Source organism: Symphalangus syndactylus, chromosome 16, assembly GCF_028878055.3.
Source record: "Symphalangus syndactylus isolate Jambi chromosome 16, NHGRI_mSymSyn1-v2.1_pri, whole genome shotgun sequence".
NCBI classification, from domain to species: Eukaryota; Metazoa; Chordata; class Mammalia; order Primates; family Hylobatidae; genus Symphalangus; species Symphalangus syndactylus.
In genome coordinates, this window is record NC_072438.2 from 15470085 (window position 1) to 15485417 (window position 15333).

The following is a 15333-nucleotide window of genomic DNA, read 5'->3' on the forward strand; positions in this document are numbered from 1 at the left end:
TGCATGTTTGAACCCACTCACCCAACTGTTAGATCCTGTCAGGAAGCTGCTGGTCACCAGCTTCAGGTGTTTCTTTTTTCTTTTTCTTTTCTTTTTTTTTTTTTTTTTTTTGAGATGGAGTCTCACTCTGTCACCAGGGCTGGAGTGCAGTGGCGCGATCTCGGCTCACTGCAAGCTCTGCCTCCTGGGCTCAAGCAATTCTCTTGCCTCAGCCTCCCGAGTAGCTGGGATTACAGGCACCCGCCACTATGCCCAGCTAATATTTTTTTTTGTATTTTTAGTAGAGACAGGGTTTCACCATGTTGGCCAGGCTGGTCTCAAACTCCTGACCTCGTGATTCGCCCACCTCGGCCTCCCAAAGTGCTGGGATTACAGGCATGAGCCACCATGCCCAGCCCCCAGCTTCAGGTGTTTCTATTGGGAGACTGCCTTTCCCTGATGCCAGCTGTGACCAATTATTATTTTAGAGAGACGGTTTAATAACCGCCTGACCATCACCTGATGGTCACCTGACATTCCTCGTTTAGGGCAGGCTCTCCTGCCCTGCTCAGGTCTGCCTAACTACCTACCCTAACAATACTATGTAGTCGTTTATTTTTATTTTTAGAGACTGGGGTCTCACTATGTAGCCTAGGCTGGCCTCAAACTCCTGGGCTCCAGCGATCCTCCTGAGTACCTGAGACTACGGGCATGTGTCACTGTGCCCAGCATCAAATGCTACATCATTGTTTTTTGCTCTACAGCTTATCCTAAATTGGATTTGTCTTCTAAGGTTACCGAATTTTCAGAGCTGAAAGGTATTTCAGCAATCATGTTCAACCCTCCCATTTCGTAGATGAGGAAATTAAATTCTAAGGAAGAAAACTGATTTATCCAGAGGGTCAGAGCTGATCTTGAAGGAGACCGGTTTAGTGAAGACATGAGGAGTGGGCAATTGAATCTTATGTAGTGTATTAGTTAGCTATTCCTGTATAACAAACCACCCCAAAATTCAGTGGCTTAAAACAACCATTTATTTGCTCAAGGGTTTGTGATCTGGGCCAGGCTCAGCTGGTGGTTCTTCTGCTGGTCTCACCTGAGGCTAGTTAGTGACTTTAAGCAGTCATCTGGAAGCTCACCTGGACCTGGGTGATCCAAGGTGCCTCAGCTGGGCTGGTTAGAATAGCCGGAGGCTGGCTCGGCCTCTCTCTCCACGCATAGACAGTCTAGTAGGGTAGCCCACCTTCTTTACAGGGTAGCCCAGGGCTGCCAGAGGGCAAAAGTGGAAACTGCATGGACTCTTAAGTCACACAGTAACTTCCATCTCTTTCTATTGCTCAAGGCTTTCCTGCGACGTCGCTGCAGTGTCAGTACATTTGCCCAAGGCCTTGATGTTCCCAATGTTGCATGTGGTCAGAGGCAGGAAGGTCTTCCAAGATCACCCAGGCCAAACCCTTTAGTTTATAGCTAGGGAAACTGAGGCTCAGGCCTCATCCTTGAGCACCTGTGCTTTTGTTCCCAGCTGCAGCTTGATATTCTGTTAGATGTCTACACCAGGCATTGCAAACTTAACATGACTGAGATGGAACTTTGGAATTTTCTCTCCAGCCCTCTTCGTCACTGGCATTCCCACTGTCCTGGCTGGTCTTTCCTATCTTAGTTCTGCAGGCCCGACACCAAGGACTCATCCTTAATCCTCCTCCTAGGATGTCTGAGGCTGCATCATAAGAAGCCATGGAGCTTCCATCCAGTGATCTGGTGATCTGGGTCTTTTGAGTGTGCTCTTGAGATGCTCATCATGGGGCAACCAGCAGTCATGGTGTGAGAATGGCAACCCACATGAGAGGCCATGTGTTAACAGCCCCAAGTGAACTCCCAGCTGATGGCCAGCATCGACCACCAGACATGTGAAAGAGCCATCTTGGACAACCAGCCCAGTTCGGCCTTCAGATGAGTGCAGCCCCCACTGCTGTCTGCAACTTCATAAGGAACACCAAGAGGGAACAGCTCAGCTAAGCCCAGTCAGTCTGCACAACCCTTATAGCAGATGGTAATGAATTGTTTTAAGGGGCTGTTTGTTACACAACAGTAGGTAACTGGAACACCTCTCAGAATCTTTGTTTTCCTATCTCCTGTGTCCTGAAAGTTCTTTCCCTAGATATTTTCATGACTGAGCCCTTCTCATTGATTGCTCTTTGAAAGTCACTTCTCGGAGAGGCCTCTTGTGACCTCAGAGTTGGTTTATTTTTGTGGCTGTGTCCTGTTTCCATGTGAATAAGACCTGTTGTGGAATGTTGGCATAGCAGTGTTCCATGTGATGTTTTTCTGTCTACATGCCAAAATCATAATACAGAGACCCACATAAACTTACGTGATTTAATAATTTTTAATTGAGGTAGCTATGTTCCGTAAAGTGTACAGATCTTACATGTTCAATTTGATGAGTTTTGACAAACATGTAACCATTACACAAAATACATATTGGAAGCTTTTATCACCTCAGAAAAAAATCCCTTGCTCCCCTTTCAATCAGTTGTCCATTATCTCCCCAGCACCACACCTGAAGAGCCAATTATCCTGCTTGCTGAAGAGCCAACACATTAGTTTGCCTGTTTTAGAATGTCATGTGAGTAGGATCATGTGGTGTGTACTCTTGTGTTTGGCTTCTTTTGCCCAGCATGCCTATGAAATTCATCCACATTGTTGCAGGAAGCAGTATTTCATTCTCGGATTTTTATTTTTTTTTTTAATTAAAAAAATGTTTTTGAGAGGGAGTCTCACTCTGTCATCCAGGCTGGAGTGCAGTAGCATGATCTCAGCTCACTAAAACCTCCACCTCCTGGGTTCAAGTGATTCTCGTGCCTCAGCCTCCTGAGTAGCTGGGATTACAAGCATGTACCACTACGCCCAGCTAATTTTTGTATTTTTAGTAGAGACGAGGTTTCACCATGTTGGCCAGGCTGGTCTCGAACTCCTGACCTCAAGTGATCCACCCACCTTGGCCTCCCAAAGTGGTGGGATTACAGGTGTAAGCCACCGCACCTAGCCTCATTCTTGGATTTATAAAAATTGCATTTTAATTTATCTATGAGCTTTTAAATCTCTATCTCTGCATTATGTTTTTAATGGTTGCTCTGGGATTATACTATACATCCTTAACTTTTCATTACTATGAAAAGTTTATTAATTTTCCACCACTTTACATAAAGCATAACAATACATACCTGTACTTCCTGCTATCAAATGGATTATATTGATATATACTATAAACTTCACAATACAATGTAATGATTTTTGCTTTAAATAATTATATGTATTGAATGGCCTTTTATGTTTACCCACATGTTTACCATTTCCAGTGTTCTTCATTGCTTCCTGAAAATCTGTATTTCCATTCTGAAGAACTTCCTTTGGCATTCTTTGCAGTGCAGGTGTGCTGGCAATGAATCCCTTTAGTTTTTTTAAATCTGAAAATGTCTTTACTTCATCTTCATAATTGAAGGATATTTTCACTGAATATAATATTCTGGATTGACAGGCTTTTTTTTTTCAAGCACTTTAAAGATGTCATCCCACCGCCTTCTGGCCTCCATAGTTTCTGATGAGAAGTCAGTAGTGATTCAAATCATTGTTCTTTTGTTTGTAATATGTCATTTTTCTCCAGCTTCTTTCCAGAGTTTTACTTTATACTTGGTTTTTAGTAGTTTAACTATGACGTGCCTTTATGTGGTTTTCTTTGTGTTTTTTTCCCTGCTTGAGATTCACTGAAATTCTTGGATCTGGAAATGTATGCATTTCACAAAAATTGGGGTCATTTTCAGCCATTGTTATACTTTTGTGCCTCATTCTTTTGTCACCTTCTTTGACAACAGTCACACTCATGGGAGACTCTTTGGTGTTTGGCCCACAGGTTCCTGAGGCTGGGTTATTATTTTAACTTCCCTCCTCTGTTTTTCAGATAGAGTAAAAATTCTGTCTATCTCCCTTCACTTTCACTGACTCTTCTGGAATTTGTTATCTGCTTTTTAGTATATCCAGTGAATTTTTAAAATTTCAGGGAGTGTATTTTTCAGTTCTAGATTTTCCATTTAATTTATTATTTAGTAGTTTCTATTTCTTTGCTGAGATTACTTATTTTTAAATTCATTATGATTATATTTTCCTTTACATTCTTGAGCATAGTACAGATAGCTGCTTTAAAATGATTGTCTGCCAATTCCAGCATTTGGGGTCCATCTCAGTTGATTTTTTTTTCTTTTGGGTTGTATTTATTCTTACATCAAGTAATTTTGATTTGTATCCTGAATTTTTGAGTGGTATGTTGTAGACACTCTGGGTTCTATTATGTTACTCCTAAGAGTATTGTTTTTTTGTTATAGGCAGTTAAGTTGCCTGTACTCAGACTGTAAAACATCCCCCTTGCAGAGGGTAGCAGCTAAATCCTCCATTTAATTCTTTTAGTCTTTGGTGGACTGACATCTGTCCTGAGAAGACAGAGGTCTGGGTTGACTTCATACATGGGAATTGGTGCTCCTCATCTTTCTTCCTCCTCATTCCCTGCCAGATTCCAGCAGCCAACATTGCCCCACATGCTGTCAGCTACTTCTTAAGGCCGCTAAGATGGGAGATTTCTATCACAGTTGTAGCTCTCTGAATGGTGCAGGAGGAAGATTGCTCTCAGGCCAACTGCCACAAAGCATGAAATATTTGGTGTTTTTCCCTTCTTACATGAGTTGGCCCCTCCAGTACCGATCTGCTTTTGATTGCCCTTAGGTGCCTTAGGTGGTTACTTTTTATATTTTGTCCAGAGTTCATGGTTCTTATTTGTGGGAGGGTTGGTCTGATAGGACCTACTTTGCATTTCTTAGCATTGCTAGAAGCAGAATTCTCAGTTTTTGGTTTTTTTTTTTTTAAATTGCCAAGTAGTATTCCACTGTTATGTCTATGCAGTGTACTTGTCCATTCTTTTGCTGATGGATGTTTAGGTTTGCTTACAGGTTTTTGTCTGTTAGGAATGAAGTTGCTGTAAACATTATGCATAAGTCTGTATGGACATAAGTTTTTTTTCTCTTGGGTCAATGTCTAGGACTTCACACAAAACTGTCAAATTGGTTATTTATAGGGTCTCCCATGAGCCTGTAAATAGGGGATACAAGGGCTACCGTTCACAAGGGACACAGTCATGAACAAAACACATGCAGTAAATAGAAACAGGTCCCATTGATGTCAACTATACTATGCTAGCAGATGCTGAGTGCCAAGGAGAAAAAGAAGGCCAAGAAAAGTGATGGGAGAGGAGGCAGTTGGGCAGTGGGCTTCTACTGAAAACTGGCTGGGCAGGGGAGGCTTTGCTAAGAAGGACTGTCAAGGGACTCCAGGGTGGTGGCTGAGTGAATGTGTGCATATCTGAGGAACAACATTTTAGGCAGAAGGAACAGTGGCTGCAAAGGCCCTGAGGTGTGGCTGGAGTGGGGTGGGCTGAGGAAGGGAGGAGGTCATGAGGTCCGAGGAATGCTGGGGCAGGCCATGGGTGGATGACCTGGGGTTCCTGGACCACTGTGTGGAACCTGGGTTTGCTGCAGTGGACAGGAAGCTGTTAAGGTTTGCAGCAGTGGCGTGGGTTGGAAGATCTGGACATTAAGGAGAGTTGCTCTGACAGGTGTTGAGAACAGACAGCAGTGAGGAAGGGCTGAGAAGTGGGAGCCAGTGAAGACACTTCTGGATTGTGCAGCCGAGGGTGACAGCAGTATAGCAGAGGGGAGGGGTGCAGGTGGCAATAGCGGCCGGGTCTGGGATACTGCTTGAAGGCAGAGCCAGGGCATTAGATGGGGGTGTGAGAGAAAGAGGCATCCAGGACATCTCCAAGGTTTTTCAGCCCCAGTGACTGGAGGCCTGAATATTAGAATAGTGCAAGTGTTGGGTATTGCTCGGATAAAATGAAAAGAGACCCTCACTGGAAGGAGGGGGTCAGGAAGTGTGCAAAGTCCCTCTATCCTATTACCCTGCCTGGTCTTTTCCAGGTTATCTGGAACTGATTGATTGATTGACTAATTGTCTTTCTAGCCTCCTAGAAAAAATGCCAAGACCTAGCACAGGTTGGGTGTGGCATGTGTGGGAACTCAATAAATGTTATGGAATAAAAGGAAGGAGGAAGGAAGGAAGGAAGGAAGGGAGGAAGGAAGGAAGGAAGGAAGGAAGGAAGGAAGGAAGGAAAGAAAGAAGGAAGCAGGGAAGGAGGGAGGGAGAGAGGGAGAGAGGGAAAAAGGGAGGGACAGAGGGAGGGCAGGAAGAAGGGAAGGAGGGCAGGGGAGGGACTCACCTGAGCCTGAGGCCACACCACAGTCACCATCCTTCAGACACCCCGCCTGTGTTTGCTTGTTCAGTCCACACAGCTGCCCCATACATCACAGACCAGAGGGGAGGTTTGCTTTTTTCTTTTAAGATGAAGTCCCAGAGGATTTCCTGGGCATATGGAAAGGCCCTGTGGACTTCAAGTTAGGCTCAGGTGTGGCTTGGCTTGACAGTCCCCAGTGAACAAGAAGCACAGCTCTCGAAAGTGGGACTCATTTACCCCACCCTGAGGGGCTCTGATCACAGAAATGCTTATTCTTACATGGAAAAGGAACACGTTGCATCCATTCGTCCTCATCCCCTAGAAACCCGCCCCCCACCCTGTTCCAGGTCGCGTGGAACAGCATGGTTCCTAGTGCCGTTTGGTGCCCCTTTAGACACCTGAGGACAGAGACATGTCCCTGGTCATCTCTTTTCCAGACCAAATCCTCTTCCATGTCCAATCCCTCATTTATTCGTTCAGCAAAAGTTTTCTAAGCACCTGCTATGTGCTGGGCTTTCTGCTGAGCTCTGGGACCAAAAAGACAAAGATACTGGGTCTCCCTCCTCATGGGACCTGCCATAGGCCATTGTTTGGACGAGGTGCTCCATCTGTCCTCTGGAGACTGAGGTCCTCGTGGTTGAGAGAGCAGACTGAGGGCCAGCAGAGCCAGGCAGAGAGTGAGTATCTGGAAGGCCAGGCTACTCTAAGCCATGGCTTCTTCATCTGTAAAATGGGCCAACATGCATGTCTTCCTCATGGGACAAGGACCTCCTTTCCCCCATTGCTTCCTTCTCTAGAGGCTAGCCCAGTGCCAACCCACTGAATGAATGAATGAATGAATGAATGAATGAAAGTGTTACAAGGATTAATGGTGCTAACGTGCATAAACCTCTAAATGCCCATGAGATTCTCCTTCCTGGGGGATTTCAGGAGGGGCATGGTCCCCCAGCTGACCCATCCCAGTCAATCTTGAGAACTGGGCTGGGAAACTCGGAGGGTCTCCGTCAGCATTTTCTGGATTGAGAGGGGGTGTGATTTCAGCCCCCATTCCTATATTCTTGGTATCTGCCCCATCCCTGATGCAGATGAGGCTTGTCTGTTCGCAGGGTGCACCCTGTGCCAACCCATCAGGTCCCACTATCAGAGTGGCTCCCAGGCCTGATGGGTGATTGCCTCATCTGTTTCCAGTGTCTGCCAATTACATTTTATGGCAGCAGCTGGGTTAGATGTGCAGCAATCGGAAAACAGCGTCCTAGGCACGGAGCAAATGCAGAGTTTGGGCTTACATTTGTCACAAAACAGCATCCCAGATCACTGAATAATTTATAGTTAATTATTCCAACTTAAAAAAGCCTTGGATCACAATGATTCTCTCTCCCCCCAGAGTTGCAGGCCCTGTTTGGGCAGCTTGCCTGGCTGTGTGGCAGCAGGCAGACATTCTGCCGTCTTGCCCAGAGAGGCTTCCCGCTGCCTGCCTCTCCCGTGTGGATGTGTGCCGTGTGACGGCTTCGCAGCCCTGTGGTTAATGTGGCCACTCTTCCCGTGTCAGCTTTTATTACCATGAACACCCAGCTCCCTCAGGGCCCTGCAGGGTTTTAGATAATTCCTCAGATTAGAGCAATTTGTCCCCAGCTTCAGGGTGTTTGAACCATTAATCCTGGGGCACCTACAGGGTATGTACCATGCAAGGCCCTTGGGCTATTTGTCATTTGGGGTCCAGGGCCCTGGATGCACCCCAAGACTCAGCTCAAATGAACCCCCGTCTTTCCTTCCTGGTCACACACAACCATGAAAGCAGGTTCTTTGGCAATGTCCTGGGTCCCTCCTGGGATAACTGTGGCCAAGGTGGGGGTCCCCTGTGACATGGGCCCCTTCCAAATGATGGTAGGTCCAAGGCTGACAGCTTGGAGTGGATGAGATCAAATAGGGTTAGGGTGACTCCTGTCTTCTCATCTTCACCCTTCTAGAATACCTTCTGCTGGCTGGGTGTGATGGCTCACGCCTGTAATCCCAGCACTTTGGGAGGCCAAGGCAGGCAAATCATCTGAGTTCAGGAGTTCGAGACCAGCCTGGCCAATGTGATGAAACCCCATCTCTACTAAAAATACAAAGATCAGCTGGGTATGGTGGTGTGCACCTGTAATCCCAGCTACTCGGAAGGCTGAGACAGGAGAATCGCTTGAACTCGGGAGGTGGAGGTTGCAGTGAGCCGAGATCACGCCATTGCACTCCAGCCTGGGCAACAAGAGTGAGACTCTGTCTCAAAAATCAATCAATAAATAAAATACCTTCTGCCACTGCAATCTTAATTCATTTCATGTTGATTAAGGACCTGGTGTGGTTAGGAACAAACAGTTCTAGCCTGGGGACACAGTGGTGAAAAAAACCAGAAGTTTCCTCCTCCTGAAGCTCACATCTAGTGGGAGCAGGCAGAAATACATGGATCAACAAATAATTCCTGTGTCTAATCACTGGTGCTGTAAGAACTTGGAATAAGCAAGGGGAGGGAAGCCTGGAAGGAGGAAGGAGAGTGGCTTGGTGGGGAGGGGCATACCCTTGCATTGGGTGGTCAGTGGAGAAAGGGACCTTAGGCGCAGGCAGCTGAATGAAGTAAGGAGGGAGCCCAGCAGGTGTCTGGGGTAGGAGTTGTTTTTGTGTGTGTGTGTGTGTGTGGTTCAATCGTCCATTCTGTGTATTCAGAACAGTAAGATAAATATACTTTAAATATTACAAATTTTTATATACAGAAATGACCCACTCCCCAGCAAGTTTGAAAAGACAAAATCATCTCCTCCTGCTTTATAAAACCCTAGATGACCCATTAGGCAGAGCTGAGCCCTTGATGCATTGTCCTCAAGCACACTTTGGCCAACATTGGAGGGAAGGACAAGGATGTGGGAGGAAAACATTACGTTGAAAATCCCTTTCCAATGAGGGTGCCAAGCATCTGGTCTTGAAGGAAGTACCCTGCCTGGGCAGGTGTGAAGGCCCAGAGGTAGGACTGTGTGTGGCGTGTCGGAGGCACTGTGAGAGGACTCACGCAGCCGAAGGGAGAGAATGATGGGGTGGGGTGAGGCTGCAGGGGGCAGGGTCACGCTCCAGAGTGCTGCAGGTATACTTCATGCCTATCTGATTCCCTCAATATTTCCTGAGCCAGACACCTGGGAGGACTGGAGATGGGTGAGTCAGTCCTTCCCCTGGGCTGCTCATAGTTGGGTTTTTGTTTAGTCACTCAACACACCCAAGCACTGAACGGATGAAGGAGTCCCCGCTCCTGAGGTCCCCAGTCTAGTGGGGGCACCTGAAAGCAGGAGTAGCCGCCTGGTTTGCTTTTCCCCTCCCAATCTGCCTTGGGCACCACGTCCCGGCCACTTTTGCCAGCCACACTGACTGTGTGGTCCGCTTTGCCCTGAGCTGTCTAACTTGGGTATGTCTGCCAAGTTAGATGATGTTCCAGAGGGAGAGGGATGGGGAGAGAGGAGAGAGAGGGGAGAGGGAGAAGAATATGATACTGTCTAGCTGCCTTTTCTGTCACCAAAACGATCAGAGGTGTAGATTCAGGGACCCCCATTTCAATACCAGCCCCATCAAGAAACATGGCGATGTTCGAGGCTTGAGAAGAGTCCTTTTCCCTATTGATGACTGTTTGAGTCGCTCATGTCCCAGTGCAGGCCCTAGCACAGCCCAGGAGCTCACTGGGCTCAGTGGGTGTGTTTGCCGTCTGGGTGAGTGAACTGTCGCTCCCCAACGTCACCGTGCATAGACCCCAGCTCCTCCACCTTGGAGCTCGCACTGCAGGGTGTCACCTCCCATGGTCCCCTTTCCAAACTGCTGACCCTCATTAGTATTCACGGCACACCCAATGAATTATCTCCACCCCATTGCTATTTTTTTAATCCTTGATACTTTAAATTTCTATTTTTATGCATTTAAAATTATGAAATATTTGATACATACAACAGACTGTATCATCATTTGTGTAGGTTATGGAGCATGGTAATAAATTGCAGCATCTGTGGATCCGTGCTTAGCATTGAGCCTATTATTCTCTGAGTTTCTCCCTGCCCACAAAAGTAACCACTGTCCTAATATTAATTCCACCATTGCCTGGTTTTAAGTTGCATCACAAAGATGTAGCCTTAAACCATCTAGTGTTGAGCTGCGCAAGGCTTTTGGATTTTATATAATGGAACATGCTGTGTGTGTTCTTCAGGAACCTGGCTTCCTTCATTTCGCGTTCTGTGTCGATGTGTATAGGGTGATGTGCTAATTTCTACGGCTGTGCCCTGTTCCCTTATTTGCACGATCGTGTCTCCCCAGATTTGGACTCTAAGAGTTTCGCTAGGGTGTTTACTGGAGAGAAATTGCTGGGGTTTGGGTGTGCACGTCAGCTTTACTGTATGTACTGGCACCAAAGCCAACAGCGTATGGATGCTGTTAAGTCCTCGCCAGCTCTCCACATTCGCAGGCTTTTGGATTTTGCCAATCTGGTGACTGCTAATGGTCTGTCATGTGATTTTAATTTCCATTTCCCTGCAGAGCTTTTCATATGTTTTGAGGCACTTCTCATGACCTTTTCTAGAAAACACTGTTCCCTGATTTGTGCAAACCCTCTTTTTGGGTCCTTTGACTTCTTGTTGCCATCTTGAAGGGCCTTGTGTACTTTCTCTGTTAATCATTGTTCATTTTAGCTGTGGCAAATGCATTCTCCCTGCATGTAGCTTGTCTTTTTGCTTTGTTTATGATGATTTTGATGTAGCAGAAGGCATTGCTCTGTTGATGGTTTGTACTTTGGGCTTGCTGAAGAAGTCTTATCCTAGCCCAGGGTTATAATAACAAGTTTTCTATAATGTCTTGCACAAGTTTTTCAGTTTTGCTTTTCATAGTTAAATCTTTAGTTTACTTAGTATTTATTTTTGTCTAGGGTTTGAGGTAGGGATTTTAATTTTTTTTTTTTTCCAAAAGGAAAACAATCTCCCAGCACCACCGACTGAATGGTTTACCTGTTCCCACTGGTCTGGAACATCCTCTCTGTACTCTGCCATTTCCTGATATGCACAGCGTGGATTCCATTTTGTTCTGTGGACCTGTTTATCTATCCTTGCACCAATATCACACGGCCTTAAGGATTGTGACAACCTTGCTGTCTGGTAGGGCACGTTTTCCCCACTTCCCTGCCACCTCCATCTATTTCTCTTCTGAAAATAAGTAGTTGGCCACTCTTCCTCCTGCACCCATGATCACACCCTGCTGCTGGGTGTCCTGCCGGTGCTCATGGTGCTGTTTCCTCGGTTGGGGTGCCTCCTCCCTCTTTTCCCCGAATGACCCCTGCTCAGGTGTGGACTCAGATCAAGCATTGTCCCCTTAAAGGCCTCTGGAAATTCTCCATCCCTCAGGAAGAGAGGGCAGTTGTTGTTTTGCACAGTCTATGGATCACGCTCTTATACCTGCCCTGCTATTTACTATGGCCCTCCCACCCCCGTCCATACGTATGGCATCATCACACTCCCTGTGTCATCACAGACTTTATTTATTTATTTATTTATTTTGAGACGGAGTTTTGCTCTTGTCGCCCAGGCTGGAGTGCAGTGGCACGACCTTGGCTCACTGCAACCTCCACCTCCCGGGCTCAAGTGATTCTCTTGCCTCAGCCTCCCAAGTAGCTGGGATTACAGGCATGCACCACCACACCCAGCTAATTTTTTGTATTTAGTAGAGACAAGGTTTCACCATGTTGGTCAGGGTGGTCTCGAACTCCTGACTTCAGGTGATCCACTCGCCTCAGCCTCCCAAAATGTTGGGATTACAGGCATGAGCCACTGTGCCCAGCCTATCACAGACTTTAATGCACAGAGGGTGCCTAGGGAATATCCATGATTCCAAATGAACTTACACCTAGACTTGGCTCTTCTTCCCCTAACATGGCCCTTCCCTCCTCCCTTCATCACATATTGATTGTAGGTGGGCGTTCACTGGAAATGCAAGGATGGGTGTCCAAGCAAAGCCTTTGTTGTGTCCATTTCACAGATCAGCTCTCAGTAAATCCCATCCTCAGAGGCCAGGGCTGGTGGGGTCCAGATGGGATGATTCTTTGGTCTGATTATTTTCACACTATGAATGTGTTTCTTTCAAAGTTAGGATTTTCTTTCCATAAATAGAGGGCTGAACTTTGTCCCCCCACAAAATATGTCCAAGATCTAATTTGCAGTAACTGTGAATGTGACACATTTGGAAATAAGAGTCTTTGCAGAAGTAATTAAATAAGATCTCAAGACAAGATTGTCCTGGTTTTGCTCTCTGGTAACTGGTCCTAAATCCCATGACTGGTGTTCTCATAAGAGAATAGAGAGGGGGGTTAGGGAGATGCAGAGGAGGAGGCAGAGACTGGGGTGATGTGTCCACAAGCCAAGGGGCACCAAGGAGTGCAGCCATGGGGAGCTGGGAGGGGGCCCTGGGACAGAGTCTCCCTGAAGCTTCTGGAAGGCACCGGCCCTGCCAACACTTTGATTTTAGCCCTGTAAGACGCATCCAGAACTGTGAGAGGACATGTTTCTGTTGTTTTAAGCCACAGACTGTGTGGTAATTTATAATGGCAGCCTGGGAACTCATATACCATGCAAAGGTTATCCAGCAGGAGAAACTCGGAAGGTCCAGCCCAAGAGCCTCCTCTTCCTCCTGGCAGCAGTTCTGTTTCAAAGCACCTTGGCATCTTTGAGCTGGTTTTCACCACATCCCCTGGAGGAAAGCTCAGTGACCTACTATCTCCATTTCCAGGTAGAGAAAGTATCCTCACCTCACTCTCACCCTCATGCAGTATTGCTTTCTCTTGGAATCACAGCCAGAGCGTGGGATAAACCTAGACCCAACCCCGTGCCTGCTCCCTCACCAGGAGGCCATAGGGTATGGGGACAGGCAGGGATGTGGCTCATCCCAGGTGGGATCTGGCAGCTGTCACACTCATCCCCAGGTCGTGAACCCCTCTGCATGCCAGGTACTGTGCCAGGCACCGGTGATCTGGGAGTGCCTGGGACACTGTTTTCCCAGGTGCTGGTCTGCAGGGGCCCCAGGCCTGCCCCAGCTGCTGTGTTCTGGGGCCAACTGTCCTTCCAGCCTCCTCGATAGCCATATGGCATTCCCTGTGCCGACACTGGCTTGCTGTCACTTGGGTGGACCCAGGTGTGGCAGACATGCGAGTGGCAGAGTGGACCAGGCTGTGTGGCCCCGATACTCATCCCACACTGTGGCTCTCAGCCTGAGGACTTCATGCTGGCTGTGGAGGCCGCGTAGCCCCTTGGCAGGGCAGGCTGGATGGGCAGGAGAGGCAGGGCCCTCAGCTGTGGGATGGGGTGTTGGCAGGCTGTGCCCACCAGCTTGTGGGCCTCCCCAAGTTGCTCTTCCTCCAGCAACGTCTCTGCGTGGACAGCTTCTCCTGTCACAGGGACAGCAGAATCCTCCCAACAGCATGTTCCTGGGCCAGGCCACCACCATCCTGGCTGCAGTCTCCTGCCCCCAGCCTGGTCTCAGGGCAGCCTCTGGACAGGGCAGCCAGGAGAGTTCTCGGAATAAAACCCTTTTACTCAGGTTTCCCCTTGCTTCGACCCTGGCAGCAGCAGCTGGGCGCAGTTGCATGAGAGTTGGTCCCAGGGTCTCCAGCCACGCTCCAGGAAGGGCCAAGTATGGCCTCCTCCCTTCCTGTGCAGCCCTGACCTGTGTCCTGCAGTGCCCGTCTGCCCTGCTCTCAGCTGATGCCTCTCTGTGCCCTGGGCTCCCACCTGGACTACGTGCCGCGTGTGCTTGGCGCCCTGGGTGCTTGCTGGCCTCCACCTGGGCTGTGAGTGTCTGAGTTAGGGGCTGGGTTTCTGTCATTCCCTCTTGTATTCTGGGCATCTGGCACCCATGTGGTCCAGGTGGCCCTCCGTCTTGGAGACCAGTGCTTCGGTGTTACATTCAGCTCCTTGCCCCAGTAGGATGCAAGCTCTTGAGGGCAAGGCCTGGCGTGCGGGAGGTGCTGTGTTCCTGTCTGTTGAATAAGTGAATGAATGAATGATTGAATGTGTTAGTGGGGGGAGTGAGGGATTCCCTTGGACACCCCGGGGAGGGCCTTCACACCCATATTAACCCACCGAGCGGACCAGGTTGACAGGCGATTTGGAAACCTACGGTAAGGAACCAGGGTCTCTGGCGTCCCCTGTGTTTCTAGATACTTCAGGGCTGGTCTGGACCCCTGGCTGTAGGGCTGAGACGGAGGTATTCAGGCTAGACCAACGGGTCCTGCCCCGGCCACGTCAGCAGAGCCTGCCTGATCCTGTCGCTGGGTGCTGGCCAGAGTGCTAAGAAGGCACAAAAGACTCAGGCGGAAAAATCAGACAGACCCTAAGGTGGTTTAAAAAATGTGCAAACCCAGGTATGCTGCAGGCTGGAAGCTGGGTGTAGCCGAGGCGTGGTGGCAAATGAGCATGTTTGGATTAAAAAAGGCCAACGCATCTAACAGCCAGGAAGGTTTGCTTTAACATTCCAGCATGTTCTGTTGATTTATGGCTGTTGCTAGGTAACAGAGTACACTAAGCCTGCATGATTTTAAAGCTACGGCTCCCGACTAAAGAGTCGACAGAAAGAGAAAACCATTAATTGGGGTGGGGGCTGGGGGTGGATTTAAATGCAACCCAGAAGACAGGGAACTGTTGGGAGCAATAAGAGCGAAGCCAGGTCCACCCCTCCGTGTCTGCTGTCCTTCAAGGGTGTGTTCTTGCTGTGAGTGTGGAGAGGTGGCTACAGACACGGGCTTCTCCTTCAGGAAGGCACCGGCATAAATTTATCTTTCATTTTGCACTAAATCGATCTAGTATGTGTCAGATTTCTAACACAGCACTGTTAGTGTACCAGATGTACGGAGTGTGTCATCTTGATGGGCAGGATACATTGTGCCGTTTTCATGTTGCACACAACTCCCACCTCTCCCCAGCACCATGGCTTTGCTAAGCTTAGCTTTGCTAAGCTGTGTGGCCTGCTTGGGATAGGAC

General features: G+C 48.0%; 1 protein-coding gene and 1 long non-coding RNA gene across 3 annotated transcripts in view; one reads left to right on the forward strand and one right to left on the reverse strand.

Annotated features, from left to right (window-relative positions):
* PPP2R2C (protein phosphatase 2 regulatory subunit Bgamma) overlaps nucleotides 1-15333 on the forward strand; it is a 242700-nt gene that overhangs the window by 57474 nt on the left and 169893 nt on the right. The gene's annotated exons all lie outside the window — the stretch shown is intronic.
* Nucleotides 12133-14909, reverse strand: LOC134732821 (uncharacterized). The gene is made up of 3 exons (XR_010116385.1): nucleotides 14437-14909; nucleotides 14086-14333; nucleotides 12133-13029 (listed from the first exon to the last, which is right to left on the reverse strand). It is a non-coding gene; the product is annotated as an uncharacterized lncRNA (long non-coding RNA).